At 37.2% G+C, this 15,503-nt stretch overlaps 1 protein-coding gene across 9 annotated transcripts in view; it reads left to right on the forward strand.

Annotated features, from left to right (window-relative positions):
- Window positions 1–15,503, forward strand: part of CDH18 (cadherin 18) — a 1,132,251-nt gene that overhangs the window by 720,449 nt on the left and 396,299 nt on the right. Inside the window, exon 2 of one of the 9 annotated variants that reach the window (XM_010386933.2) lies at window positions 3,263–3,359. The exons of the other annotated variants lie outside the window; for them this stretch is intronic. The gene's annotated coding sequence lies outside the window, so the exon portion shown is untranslated. The remainder of the gene's footprint in view (window positions 1–3,262; window positions 3,360–15,503) is intronic. 9 annotated transcript variants of the gene reach the window in all.

Here is a 15,503-nt window from a genome sequence, read left to right on the forward strand (position 1 = left end):
GATAAGATTAACAATAGATAAGTGACTAAATGGGAAACATTCCTTCCGAGAGTTAATGGCATCTTTATTTAGAAAGTTTCTGAGATTTTTTGTGTTTATGAGCATGCAAGTGTTTCAAACAGAGTTTTCAAACTAATTTTAGATTTTGGATGTTGCATTAAAAATCCCTTCATGTTTTGAACAGATATAATTAAATGCTATTTAATGTGCCCTTCAAAATGAGATACTTGAATAATTTACTGTAGTTCATTCCACAGTGCTTAAGTCCAGAGCAATGATTACACCAAATTGATCTCTTGACATTTTTCACAGCACTTCATTTTCAAAGTAGTTGGTCTTGTACACACGCGTATCAACCAAAAATATTGCAATTTAGAGGAGCTCTTCAACAAACTGTCAAATAAATCTATCCTTCTTCAATGCTTAATTCACTTGAAAGCTAAATCCTATAGATTCGATGGTTATCTAAATGAGTATAATTACTCTTCATTTTAGGGTTTCTAAAAACGCTTCTTCTTGTTTAAAATTACTCAATTTGCATTCACCTCTGTATACCTGAGTGGTATTTGTTGTTTGGAAGCCAAATTTAAATACAATTTAATGTACTTAAATCTCTAATATAGGTAGGCCTCTGCTTGTGGACTTTTTGGTAACTTTTGAATGGCTTCATCTTTTGTATCCATCTAAGAGAGTTTCAGTGTGTGGTTTGTGGGTCAGTTAGATCGTAGAAAAGAAAAGAGATAGAAGTGCATATAGGGATTTACCTGAACATGATGATTTCTTTGAGTATTTTCCCAAAATAGAAGCCTGGTTCATACTACACTCTGGGAACATATTTTTCTATAATGTCAAATGTGTGTTTACATGGTATATTTAATGCCCCTAAATAGAAATACATCAGGATTTGGCTTTGTGTACATTGTTTTCTGTAATCTACCTGGTAGGACAGAACAGGATTTGAAGCAAACACTTCATTAAGTCACCTTTAAAAGATGTAAATAAATATTTTCTTAACATGTATATAGACATGACATCAAATGAAAGCCTGAGAAGAGGCCATGGTAGAATAATTCAAGCATGTTAGGCCCAAACTAGGAGACTCCAACTATGTCTTTGAAAGAAACACCTAATTAAATAAATCAAATATATTTAATTACATATCTATAATCTATTGTTATGCCCAGACCGTTTATTCCTCGAAGAAGACCACCAGAGTCCAGAGTCAAAGCCAAGAGGCAAGGATCTTTAATGCAAGTTCAAACTTTGTCCCTCCGTAACACAGCATTCAAGAGGGCCCGGAACAATGCGTGCGCTTGCTTTTTATAGCTCGAGGTAAACAGGACTTGTCAGGTTACAGAGGAACAAGGCATTTCTCTAGGCTACAGCATTACAATTGGTTTACATTTTAAATTATACTTTTAGCAGCCTTCTTATTGGTTCCTGCGCTTTTGCAAACGGTTGTAACCTTATTGGAGATTCTCCAGGTGTTGTTTTTCTTTGAGATATATGGAGGAATGTGTTTGTGTCGGGCCCAGGAAGTGGAGGCATTGCTCAAGGCTGTGATGTGTTTGTGTCGGGCCCAGGAAGTGGAGGCATATGGGGGGATGTGATGTGCTCAAGGCTGTGATGTGTTGAGGAATGTGTTCTTTCACTATCTCTGATGCACACATATCCCATTTCCTATATAAGCCTTTCATATTTTGGTATTTCTAAATGCATCAATTGAAGCTTACCAAATGCTTGCTACAATCACAGTGTTGTTCCGTTATTTTAATGAATACTTTGTATCTACTGCTGTAGATATGCTTATACCAATCTGTATTTTTAAGTTCTATTTAATTCACACCCAAGGAAATAATAAAGCAGGTATTTCAATAAATTTACCCAATATCACACAAGTAACAGATACCAGAACTTAGATTTAAACAGTGAACTAGAACATTTAGGTCTTTTTTTTTCCCCCTTTTCATCATTTCCTTATAAATATGGAAATTGTTGTGAAGTCAGTATTTAATGTATTAATATATACTCCCCCATACTACGGTTAAGAAAAACAAGCAGTTATTTGGCAAACTTCTTTTTAAAGGCTTACAAGTCTTGCTATTTACCTTAAGAACTGACAAACACTTAGGGCAATCTTACCACCCCATAAAAATCTCTCTTTGTAACATTACACTTGCTTTTTTAAAAAAAATGATTCTGCTTAGATGAAAGCACTAAGTGTAATGAGCAAGTTAAGATAACTTTAGCTGAAGAAAGCTTAGATTATCATTCATTGGACTTGAAAGAGGTTTTAATATCATATAATTTATATTTTATTTATAAAAATGAGAGTATATAATGGTAGGTATTTGAATGCATGAATTAATGAAAAATTCTTAGTAATAAGCTAGAGACATTTTTTAGCCTTTATTTGATCTCCTTGAATAGTACTTACTTGTTAAAATTTTGAAACATTTGAAAACTAGTTCTAAAAATTAAGTCTTTAAAAATTGAAATTTAAATTTTTACTTTGTGCCACCATAAAAAAGAGGTTTTTTTTATAAAATGACTTTCAAGTATGAGAGTACATTTATCATAGACTCATGTCATATAAGTTATTATTTTATTACATTTTTGTGCTACTTACAAATTACATAGTTGAAGTTAAGTTGCTGAATGTTTATGAGCCTTGATTTTTTTCATGGATAAGATGAGTCCCTGTGATACCTCTCCATTTGAATAATTGTAAGGTTTAAATGAGGGAATGAGAGAATGGATATAAACTGTCTAGCACTGTGCCTGCCACACGGTAGGAACTTTGTTTCTGTTAGGTAGATAAATTATCTCCTTTCCATCAGCCACAGAAATAACTCAGGAAGCAGACAATGTTCACAGGCTTTTCTTCTCTAGATGGAACCATTGTACCAGGGCAGCATGAGAAGATCTATTGCCTAAATTCCTAGTAATTGTTTGTGTGCCCTATTTTTATATTCTGACATTATAACAAATAATAATATAAATACGTTCTAGTAGTAACTCCAATTTGTATATTTTAGAATTATGTGAAGGTCTGCCATTTCATGCATTTTAACCATGTAAGTTTCATAAAGTTAGCAATCTAATCACAATAGGATAACATCTGGCTGTCTCTCTCAAAAATATTGGCACTCATAGAAAATTAATTAAAATTATAAAGAATAAGTTGGAATTCCCCTCAAATTCCCATACCTAAAGGGAAAAGTATTTTGGAAAACTTATTTTCTCCTTTTCATCCACCTAGGTTTTCAAAAATGGGAACATATTGAACCCTCTGTTCTACACCTATCTTCTTACGACTAAATTAGTATGCAGTGCTTTCCGAGTCAATAATGAAAGTGGTAATGAATCATCATAATAACATTATTAACAATAGCTAGTTTTACTGAGCACCTAATGTATGTCAGATATTATATGAAATGTTTTACATGTATTATGATATATAAGATGCAAAATGATTTTGTGAATAGCTATCATTTTGATTCCTAAACAACTTCTCCCAGATTTTAAGTGAAGTAGGTAGCACAGCCTGTCCTCAAACATCTGTCTCTTAAGGACGAAGAACATGCTTCCATTTTTCTACATCGGTGCCTTTGTTTGACACTGAAATTCTCTTTGCTGTAATCTCAGTTACATAGTTCTGTTTACTTGTTTACTTGTTTTAGACCCGACTTCCAAGCTGTAATGTTCCAAGAGGAAAGGACCAGTTCTATTTTTTTCAATCTATATTACTACAAATATAAGTGTCTCACACATAGCTTTGAATAAGTCAATAAAAAATTACATGACACCCTTTTAATAGCTACACCATATTCTTTCATGAGCCCATGCTGTGAAATATGTAACTAACCCCTTTTCATCTTGACTTTTGGATGCTTATAATCTCTACCTTTACGAATATCCTCGTATTTACATTCTGGTGCAATTGTTCACATTTTTCTTGTTAGGAAAAAATCCCCAAATTAGAATTGCTCAATCAAAGCATACACCCATTTAAAATGCAAAGCATACTGTAAAGTACAGTTACTTAGGAACTTTCTAGTATTGCTTTCACAATGTTGAATAAAAGTAACAATTTTCCCCACTTTTAACAACATTTAATACAGTGATTTTTTTTTTTACAGTTTGACAGTTTTTAGCCAAAATGAAATCTTACCCAAACTGTAGCACACTTGCTTCATAGTACGGTAATACTGCTGAAAGGCAAATCTCCAAGTCTCCGTGGCTTAACACAAGTGATCGGAAGTCTGTTGCGCGTGGTGAGGGTCTTTGTTTTCATAGTCATTGGGGGATTTGCTCTTCTACCATGGTGCAGCCTTCTTCAAAGGCCTCAGTTTTTTCTGTGTTTATCCACCAGATGGGTAGAGCAAATGGAGGATTGATCACAAGGAGGATTTTATGAGCCGTGCCAAGAAGTGAGTTAATCCATTGGCCAGAATTGAGTTACATAGCCACCTTTAATTTCAAGGAAGGCTAGGAAGTTAGCATAGCTGTGTGCCCAAGAAAACTGGAGCATTGGTTGAGCAATCAATGAACCACTCCCTACCTGAGTTTTCCCTTCTGGTCACTAAATAACTGTTTGAATCTTCATGCTTTACATGAAACCTACTCATCCCACTCCAAAGGAGACGAACATATATCCCATATGTTAAATTTAAAGATCCCTGGGTAATAGTCTTCTCCAAATGGTCAGGATCTAAAAGGCAACCCCACCCACCCCTACAGATATTCCAAATCAAAGGCAGAACTGAAACAGGGTAACAGCAACAAACATTCCCTCCTGGGAAAAAGAGGAATAAGAAACAAATAGATGTTTCCAGTTCATATCAATATTTAAATACTCCTGGGGATAAGACACTGATTTTTCCAGGTAACAGGAACTGTCTGGCCCATTTTTGTTTATAAACCATCTAGTTGTACCTTATAGTTGATATTTCTTGCACTTCTTCCATAACTACATCTAGAGTAGGTAGTGGAAAATAAGCTGTTCTTTGGGACTGACTCCTATAACTTTCCACCTGTATGTTTAAGCCTCAGGATCCGAAGGTTTATCTGAGACTCAAGTTATCAAAATGTTATCATCCAGGATCATTATTTCTTTGTCAGTAAGATTTCTTCAAAAATGGGTAGGCTTTTGATTGATTTTTTTAAAAAATCAATCCCATATGATAGTAAATGCTCCTGTGGGAGGGTTTTATGGACCACACCTGAATGTAGTTTTTACCACTTTTAGCCATGTTCCTTTGGCAAGGACTCAGTGATTATAGTCAAACCTACAAGGAAAGGGAGGAAATATAAAACAGCTGGATGGCCAGGAGCAGCTAATTTTGTTAAACATTAGCCTATTTTTGCCTTAATTATTGAGGAATTAAAAAAAACCTCTATATTAGGGAATAATGAACTTTGATTCATTTTAGTTGCCCTGTTGAAGTTTGGATATAGTCTGTCCATAAAAAAAAGATAAGGAAGGAAAGAGACAATTTTGGTAAACATCAGCCTATTGTTGCCTTAAATTATTAGGGAAAAAATCCCCTCTATATTAAGGAATAACTTTGATTCATTTTAGTTGTGTTGTTGGAATTTGGGTGTAGTCTGTATGTAAAAAAAAAATATAAAGTTACTATTTTAAAAAATTACCAATGAATAAAATTTAAAAATATAAAAAACTTGTATCTTCCAGAATTCTTTATTTTTCAGTGAAAATTAATAAACTATCATTTGGCTACAATATTTTAAAAATACAAAGAATTGAAATGTAATGATGAATAAAACACATAAAAATTAAGGAAAAAGTAAACAAATTCTTTCTAGATTCAGCAATTTAAAAGATTCAATTCTATTTTGATTACTTGTGCTTAAAAATAGGCAAAATTATGATTTTATGTGTATGTATATATATATAAATTATTTCTGCTTTATGTATCAATAATGATTTATGTTTTGAAGGTACAAAACATAAAAATGATAATGCATCATTTTAGCTTGGGTTTCCAATGGCTTTAAATCTTTATAATCTGTATCTATCTGTAGATTATCTATCTATCTATCTATCTATCTATCTATCTATCTATCTATATATACACATGGAAGAAATAGAGGAATATTTTCACTTACAAAATTTGTGATTCCCCAGTTACATACGTAAAAGGCAAAGCTGAAAGCTAAGTTTAGTCACTTTTCTCTCAGTTGCTGACTTTTCTATTAACTGGGGCCCATCAAATCCTACTAGTCAAATATTATTAGGTCAAAAATAGCAAACCCTAAATTACTTTAACACTTATGTAGTATGCATCTCCCATATGTGAGACAGAGTGTGATTTAACAGGTATTCAAGAATAAAAAAGTCAGCACCTACAGTTAAGAGGATTATGGTTGGATGCAGTGGCTACCAAATGGTGTTTCCAAAATGGGAAGAATTATCACCTGTGAACTCATTAGACCAGCATCCTCTCAGACTCCACTAGCCATCCATTTTTAACAAGTCTTCTGGGTGATTCTGATGCAATCCAAAGATTGACTATGGCTGGTCTAGTGCTGTCCTTTAAGGGCACTTATGGTGTGTGACAGAATATGCTCCCTACTACCTCTGCTCCATCCTGAGCGTTTTTCTAAATTACAACCAGAAACTTAAAATGTGTAAAAACTGAGCTACAGCACTTCATGTTCCATTTACTAGTGTTATGCCCTTTACGCATTGCAGAAATAAGTATTCCTATAAATGAGTTGCAGCAGAAAAGGTCTTGCGAGCATTCAGTAAGCAGACACATAAAAATAAAATGGTATAGTAAAATTCAATTCAATTTACCTCTCTTTAAATCTGTTCTTTATTTTTCTAAAATGTATTAAAGACATTTTCTGCTAAAAGCCTGTGAATATATAGTTAATAAGGAACAAATCTAAATTCAAGGTCAAGACCATAAGGGGAGGAAAGCAAGTCTATTATAAACCATGATGTTAAATGCAGACTATACGATCGAGAGGGAGATTTCACTGTTATCTTTGAACAAAGATTGAAAAGAAAATATGATTAGTTATGTTAGGATGGTTACTATAGAAACATATAAAATGCTTTGTTATATTTTCATAAAGTTCTTGTGGAAGATATTGTTAAAGATCTTAGAAATCCCAAACTTAATAGCTTAAAGGAATCAGGCAGATAATTTAAATAAGCAATTAGAATCAGATGTAATAAAATGAGGACTGGCTTACGTAGACTGCGGTGATGTGGAGAACAGGCCATTCTGAATTGATCATGCATTTCCCAGGTCAAAGAGGTCAATGCCAAACAGAATATAGTTCACATTTCACCAGATCTTCACATTTCTCAAGAGAAGATAGAAACTGGGACATTTACGTAAAATCTGCACATGCTTTAATATTTTTAAATAATTTATATTTTATAACATTTTTTACAGAAATGACATACTTCTGAGTGAATACGTGCCCTTCTGCACCTGCCAGTATACAAATTACGTGTTGCAACATGTTCTTTGTGGAAACTGAAGGGAAAATTATTTCTGCTTTGTGTATCAAAAATGATGTTTTTGGCAGGGCGCAGTGGCTCACGCCTGTATTCCCAGCACTTTGGGAGGCTGAGGCGGGCAAATTCCCTGAGCTCAGGAGTTGGTAACCAGCCTGGGCAACATGGTGAAACCCCATCTCTACTAAAATACAAAAAGTAGCTGGGCATGGCAGTATGTGTCTGTAGTCCCAGTTACTCAGAAGGGTGAGGCAGGAGAATTGCTTGAACCCGGGAAGCGGAGGTTGCATTCCATCCTGAGTGACAAAGCAAGACTCTAAAAAAAAATAAAAAAAGTTGTTTTTTTTTTTTTATATTTTGAAAGTACAAAACATAAAGTTTTTAATGCATCATTTTTAACCTGGGTTTCCAAAGGCTTCGAATCTTTAGCTTCAGTTTTTATCAACTACTAGGGAATGTATATGTCATTAAGGATTTCATTCTATGTGCCTTTTCATTTTCAACTTCTTGCCTTTCCTATGGCTCTTCTCTTCCATCATGCCGTATTTTTATATTATATTTTATTGTATGGTTAACACAACCAGAATTTCCCTCTCAGACTGCTTTTCTTCATATGATAGTGCCTTTATTCCCTTTGCCGTAGCCACCACTGAGGAGCTGTTACTATTACAGGCCCATTTTCGACTTTCAATGAGATATGAGATCAGGACAAAGATGATACTTTAAGCTGAGCCATGCTTTCTCTTGTTCCTGAGCCATGCTTGCTCGGGCTTTTTTTTTTTTTTTTTTTTTTTTTTTTTTACTTCTCACAAGATAATTACCTGAATTTCAAAGTCCTCTGCATCCATATGCATGAGCTTTTCCCCAAGTTTCCCACAAAGTACCATGGAACCTAGGTTGACAATCAAAACTAGCCATGACTTGTAACCAGAATAAACACTTCCTTCTAGCAACATAAAAATTAGTACTTACTTTGAGTTCCAGACCAAATTCCCCTTCACTATTTATATACTTCTCTCTAGAACCTCTGTCCTTTGATAAGATTATCCTTCATTTGCACTTATCCAGTTATCTTAGATATACTCTCAAATCTTTGGAACTCAGAAGATCAATACTGTTGGGAAAGATTAAATACAAACATTGGGATTCTCATCTCCAGAGAGGTGCTCTAGGCCTGTATACTTGAGGGATTGGATATGTATTAATTTTCTATTCTGTGTATCAAATTACCATGCTGTTATGCACTTGAAACCTATTTATTACATCTCAGTTTTTATTCATTAAGAGTCAGGCTTAACTGACTTACCTGAAGCTCTGCTCAGGATCTCACAAGGCTGCAATCAAGTTGCCAGCTGATCTATGTTCTCATCTGGATGCGTGACTGGGGAAGAATCTGCTTTCAAGCTCATTTAGATTATTGATAGAATTCTTTTTTCTGGCTGCAGAACTCATGGCAGCTTGCATCTTCAAGGCCAGTAGAAGAGCTTGCCTGACCTCATGGAAGGCCCAATCCTTCTTTGAATGGCTTTTCTATGATTAAGCCAGGCCAATGAATGAGAATCTCCCTTTTGATTGCCTCAGTTAACTGATTTGAAACCTCAATGAAAAATTTGCAAAATTTTACACATTTTTACTATATAAATAAACCTTTTCCATCACTTATGGGCTAGAAACCAGCTACAGGTTCTACCCTTAGAGGAAGGAGAATATACAAGTATGTAGCTCACATACCCTAAGGTCATCTTAGGGTATGTCTTCCAAGGGAGCTTCTGATCTCTACCTGAATACATTTTAATACCTGTGATGACTAATTTCACCTGCCAATAGAATCTTAGTAGCAGGCTGTTTACCAAATGTAACATAGTTTTTTATCTGCATTTGAATAAGACTCTGAACACATTATGGTATAGAATTACAATTAAATGATGACATAATTGTGTAAACTCTAAGGAAATGTGTATAAAACAAAGAATTTCCACTAAGTGAAATGATTTGGCTCACCAATTTCCAATGGGAGACAAGATTTCTCTAACACCAAATTAAAAAAGAAACTCACATGCCATTTTGTTGGTAGGCATAAAATACAATGTTATTAGCATTAATCCTGACTAAAGTGTATTGATACTTACTGGACCTCTTAGTAACGTCCACACAAGCCTCGTGGCTATAATTGCTATGTTCTTGCCAAAGGAACATGGCTGAAAGTGGTAAATACTACATTCAGGCCTGGTCTATAAAAACTTCTCACAGGATCTTGCATCCTCTCTTTTCCCGTCTGTTGGCTGAATGCAGAGGACATTCATGCCTCGGAGCAGGGGAGAGACACAAGATGGAAGGAATCTGGTCTCTAATTGACAGTATGAAGCAGACTTATCCTTATCTCATTTTGTTTTTATAAAAACCCAAAATAAGGCCGGGCGCGGTGGCTCAAGCCTGTAATCCCAGCACTTTGGGAGGCCGAGGCGGGCGGATCACGAGGTCAGGAGATCGAGACCATCTTGGCTAACACGGTGAAACCCCGTCTCTACTAAAAATACAAAAAATTAGCCGGGCGTGGTGGCGGGCGCCTGTAGTCCCAGCTACTCAGAGGCTGAGGCGGGAGAATGACGTGAACCCGGGAGGTGTAGCTTGCAATGAGCCGAGATCGCGCCACTGCACTCCAGCCTGGGCGACACAGCCAGACTTCGTCTCAAAAAATAAATAAATAAATAAATAAATAAATACCCAAAATAGCTTTTTATATTAAGAAATATTAACAGGTTGGAAAACATGCACACATTTAGGAATATGCTATATCCTAAAAACTTATGGAATCAAAGTTTCTTTTCTCTGGAGTCTACATTCAAACACTATGTGCTATTTCATTTCGCTTTGCTTTGCTGTCATCGTGACAAAGAAATCAAAGGAATCTTGAATAGAAGTTTATAGAAATAAAAAAAGATGCGATAAGTTTATGAATAGATAAAAATAGACTTTAGAATAGCATATGAATTGAACTATATAATTGTAAAACAAAGTAGAAACAGGCTCAGCTTTTTATTTGCTATTTTAATATTTGATGAGTGCTGGTTTTATGACAGGCAGTGCCTTAAGTTCTGAAAATACAAAGAGGATGCTATCATTCTCACTATTAGTGAATTAAAAAAAAAAAAAGCTTAGGAATTTGGATTTTGGAGGTACTTAATTCTGAGATAGAACAACAGCTCTTTCACTCACAAATTTTAGAACTTTTGATGAGTTACATGACCTCTGCACATCCATGAATAAAATATTAGTACTCATCTCACGGAAATATTGTAAAGCTTAGATGAGACAATAAAGGCTAAGTGTTTAGTGTCCCGCATTGGATATAGTGATCAAATGATGTCAGCTAAAGATGATAATAATAATAATAAATGGAAAATCTAAAATATATGCTACTTTGTACAAGCACACAAAGAAAAGATGACTGAATTCACAGTGAAGGCCACAAACTGGTAGTCCACGTGGGTAAATATCTGGGCCAGAGGTGTGTCACCCAGACTGGGGTGTGGTGGCATGATCTCAGCTCACTGCAACCTCCACCTGCCGGGTTCAAGCAATTCTCTGCCTCACCCTACCGAGTAGCTGGGAATACAGGCACCCACCACCACACCCGGCTAAATTTTGTATTTTTAGTAGAGACGGGGTTTCACTATCTTAGCTAGTCTGATCTTGAACTCCTGACCTTGTGATCCGCCTGCTTTGGCCTCCCAAAGTTCTGGGATTGCAGGTGTGAGCCAACACACCAGCCAAGAGTACATTTTTTTAATGTCCTAACTACATGCTTGAATTGCCTATTGAGTGAAATGACCGTATTGCCCAAATCCAGTTACTTTCAAGAGTGGAAAGGGGAGATATTAATCATCATGCCAGGATTATAGAGACAACATGAGACTGTTCTGGATGAATTGAGACATGAGTACCCTACTGAGAAGTCTTGCCCCAGAAAAAGGATTTCTTTTTCTGCACCTTTCCCTGGCACTTTAATTAAGCTGCCCTACTTACTTCGTTCCAGATAGGTTCTCCATGCATTCTTGCTTTCTTCATCTTGTCTTTGCACCTGCAGTGTTCTCTTCCTTCTTTATCTGACAAAACTCAGTTGCATGTAAAGTTGTAAAAACTTTTTTAGAATTCCTTCCTAGATGCTTCACTTTCTTGTGCACCTGAGCAAAAGACTGCCTTTCTTCTGCATTGAGGCTGAGTGGAAAAGTCACTAAAAGCCTGCTGGGTTTTCCTAGATGCTGGATTCTGTAAGGACACATTTTCTTCTTGACAGGATAATAATTTGATTATACTGATTATGTGTTCTTCATGCGCAATCCCCATTCCAGGCTGATTGCTCACAGAGTTTTATTATAGAAACGCCTCAAGGCATACTTCATTTTGTAGCGAGAAAATGCTTTATGTGTTTTAAGAGACTTGGTTTCTGTTTTCAGAAGCAATATTGGTGACCTCTAATCCACAAGTTTATGCCTTAAACAATGAGCAGGGCTTTTTTGTTGTTTTTCTTTCCCTACTTATCCAGATTTGACAAAAATGTCGCTGGCTGAGGATGAGAGGAGAACGTAAGTGGAGGCATCATGTTAGACACTGGTGGGAATTTGAAAAATGCTCCTGATCCCTGAATCAAGTCTAGACAATACAGCTAAGGGATCAAATACATTTAATGGTCAAAAGCAGAGAGAACTTAATGTATTCCATAGTTAGAACTTGGGGAAACAAGTTCTGTCCATGAAACACCATACCCTATCAGCAAGAGAAAATAAATGGCAGTATTGCATAAACAACAAAGAGGGTTTAGGGAACCACCCTCTTCCCCAGTCTCCTGCAACTCAAGAGAACTGATAGAGATTAACTGAATTTCCCAAACCCCAGAAAGGGACAAAGAAGTAACCCAGAGATGATAATGGGCATTAAGCACCTGGGTGGTCCTGGGTGCTGGGACTGAGTTGTCATATGGGATTCTCAGTGGGAGTAAGCAGGGATGGTTGCCTCTGTAGGGGAGACATGACTTCCTGGATACTGACACTCTTGGTACTCCTCCACCGCCCCCACCTGTCACATCTAGAAGAGTGAAATACTGAAATGACTATTTTAATTTGCCCGGATAGAATTTACCAGCATTTGAATAATTCAATATTGAAATAGAGATTGAGGGTTTTTTTTTTTTTTAAGTAACAAAAGCTATATTTTTTGTGCATCTGGTTGTAAAATGTACATCAAGCAGCTTTTCAAGTTGAAAGAGAAAGGAAGGATCAAGAACTCACAAAACTGAGACAGTTATAATTTGCCAGGTCTCAGGCTTGGTATTTGACATCCATTATCTCATTTATTCTTTCAAATAACTCATTTATTTACAGTCTTATTCAGAGTTCCTACAGAAAGTGTGGCTTTATTTAAGGGCTTGAACGTAGATGGTTTATTTTGCAAAGAGAAATCATCCTAAGGAACTTGGGAGGGCCCTAGGAAGAATGACCTAGGGCAGAAAGAAAGGTGAGTAAAAAGGTGTCTGTGCATCTGGTCGTCGTGGGCAATGGAGGTTTCACCCAATGAGGAGCTAGGAGATTGTGGAAGAAATTCTTCAGACTTATCTGTCCAGGGACCCAAAGAAGGGATATTTTCCATCAGCTAATATTTCCTCATTGGTCGTTGGTTGTGCGGTCCCGTGCACATCCACATTTGTGCATGTATCAGAATCACTGAGCTGGTTCCCATAGGGTCACACGTAAGAGTGGCAAAAAACTCGTCACCTAGAAAATGAGATATTTGCTGGGCATTGAAAGAAAGATGCTGCTTGGGTTACATTTGAGCACAGCTTGTTGCCATACAGGAGCCAGAATAAAATTAGGCCTAGAGGATATGAGGTATGGCATAAAAGTTGTCCCAAGATCCAGGCCAAGATTTGCATGTGTGTGACCAGGATAATCACATGGGATAATCACACAGGATAATCTGTGATCAGAAGGGTCCTACAATTGAGGTTTAATGCTCTGTGCAGTCTTACGAATGCTATCTTTGAATTTGTATTTTATAACTAAAGTCAGATGGGGTAATGGAGCCTGCACTGGGATCTGGATCATCTCCTCTTACTGAGTGTCACTTCTCACAGACTCCCTATGTTGTCCTTGCCTGGGTTGTTGGCTGCCCAGTCTCTTTCCTCTGGTTACCTAATTATTAGGCTTTATGCCTCCCTTCTGCATCCTGGGGTCACTGCCACCTGCTGCCAGGGGCAATAACCAGATTGCATTGGTAGGTGTAGAAGGGAGGATCATGTTCTATTATTGCACTTTCTCTTAGTGGGGGCTGAGCATGGGCACAAGAAAGTTCAGAGTCAAGCCCAATTAATGGTGTCATGGGGAGGAGGATGAGGCAATGACTGTCCTCTCCCCTGTGTCAATGCCATAGGGAATTTGACAAGAGGCTTAGTGAGATCCTCAGAATACTCACAATCTAGGTATCAAGTATAGCTCAGTGTGGAAGAGATTGCCAGCATTTGGGATTCACTCATCTGTAGTGTGTTGGGTCAATAGGAAAGGGACGCTGACTTCCCCACTGTATTAACCTTGTTTTCTAGTTTGTGTATCTGATATTTTGACATCACGGGCATTGTTGACTAGAAAGTGACGGCCCCTCCCGGGGTTAGCGGATTCTAGAGATAGCACAATACTCTCTGCCTTTTATACTTAAACTAACCAATCCCCCAACCCACATGCTTTATCCCGCTCTCACACTGGGTAACACCAGTTTCTCTTTCCCTACCTTAATTATCTCAGGGCCAGGCCTAAGACAACCAGGGACAACCCCTATTTCCTGGAGCCCACTGAACTTATTCAAACTAGTGAATCCGAAATCTGCTTTGCCTGCTTACCCTCTCCTCCCATTTTTCCCCCATTGAAAAAACCACAATACAATCTTCCCTACAGTTTTTCTTGCTTTTTCTACGCCTGTGACCAACCAACCCTCTCTCATGTGGTCCTGCCAGGGATGGCCTGGCATACCCCCTTCTCTTGGCAACTATGCGTAATGAACTGTCTTTTCAGGGTCAGGTGTCTCCTCATCTGTTTATCTCACCATACCTGATTTAAAAGATAAAATCCCACTGGCTGGAGCCAGTTTGTGTTTTTATTTTGGACTAGGACCTGTGTTTAGTAGCAAATTCTTCATTCAGGAAACGTGAATATAGATAGACTTAAGTCTCTTGCTTAAAGTCACCTCTATTAAGTGACAGGACTCAGACTCTGTCTAACCCTGAAGTCTTGTTGTGCTTACACCATTTTGCCTGCAGTACTAAGGTATGTTCACCCAAGAAGAAGTTAAATAATGTAAGCTGTTCACCATTAAGTGAGAATCATCTAATTTCATAAATGACCTTCAGTAAAATGTAACATTACGATTTTACCTCTGGTGGGATAGTATATTACCTTGTTTTGGTGGCTTTGAATCGTATGTTTGTACTAACAGAAGACCACTGCTCAACTTGACATACATCTCAGCTTTTGAGGGATTGAATGAACAGGAACAGTTGATGCAGTTTCCCTATTTTATGGACACAAAGGTGTGTTTTTGAGATAATAAAATATAGTGCAAAAGAATTGTGAGATACCTGACAGAACACTTTCCTTAGTGCTACAAACATATATAAACATTTCAAACAGGCCGAGTGCGGTGGCTCACGCCTGTAATCCCAGCACCTTGGGAGGCCGAGGTGGACGGATCATGAGGTCAAGAGATCAAGACCATCCTGGCTAACACGGTGAAACCCGGTCTCTACTAAAAATACAAAAAAATTAGCCGGGCATAGTGGCGGGCACCTGTAGTCCCAGCTACTCAGGAGGCTGAGGCAGGAGAGTGGCGTGAACCCAGGAGGCAGAGCTTGCAGTGAGCCGAGACTGTGCCACCATACTCCAGCCTGGGAGACAGAGTGAGACTCTGTCTCAAAAAAAAAAAAAAAAAAAAAAAAAAAAAAAAAAGAAACAAAGAAACA

Source organism: Rhinopithecus roxellana, chromosome 3 (genome assembly GCF_007565055.1).
Source record: "Rhinopithecus roxellana isolate Shanxi Qingling chromosome 3, ASM756505v1, whole genome shotgun sequence".
Classification (NCBI taxonomy): domain Eukaryota; kingdom Metazoa; phylum Chordata; class Mammalia; order Primates; family Cercopithecidae; genus Rhinopithecus; species Rhinopithecus roxellana.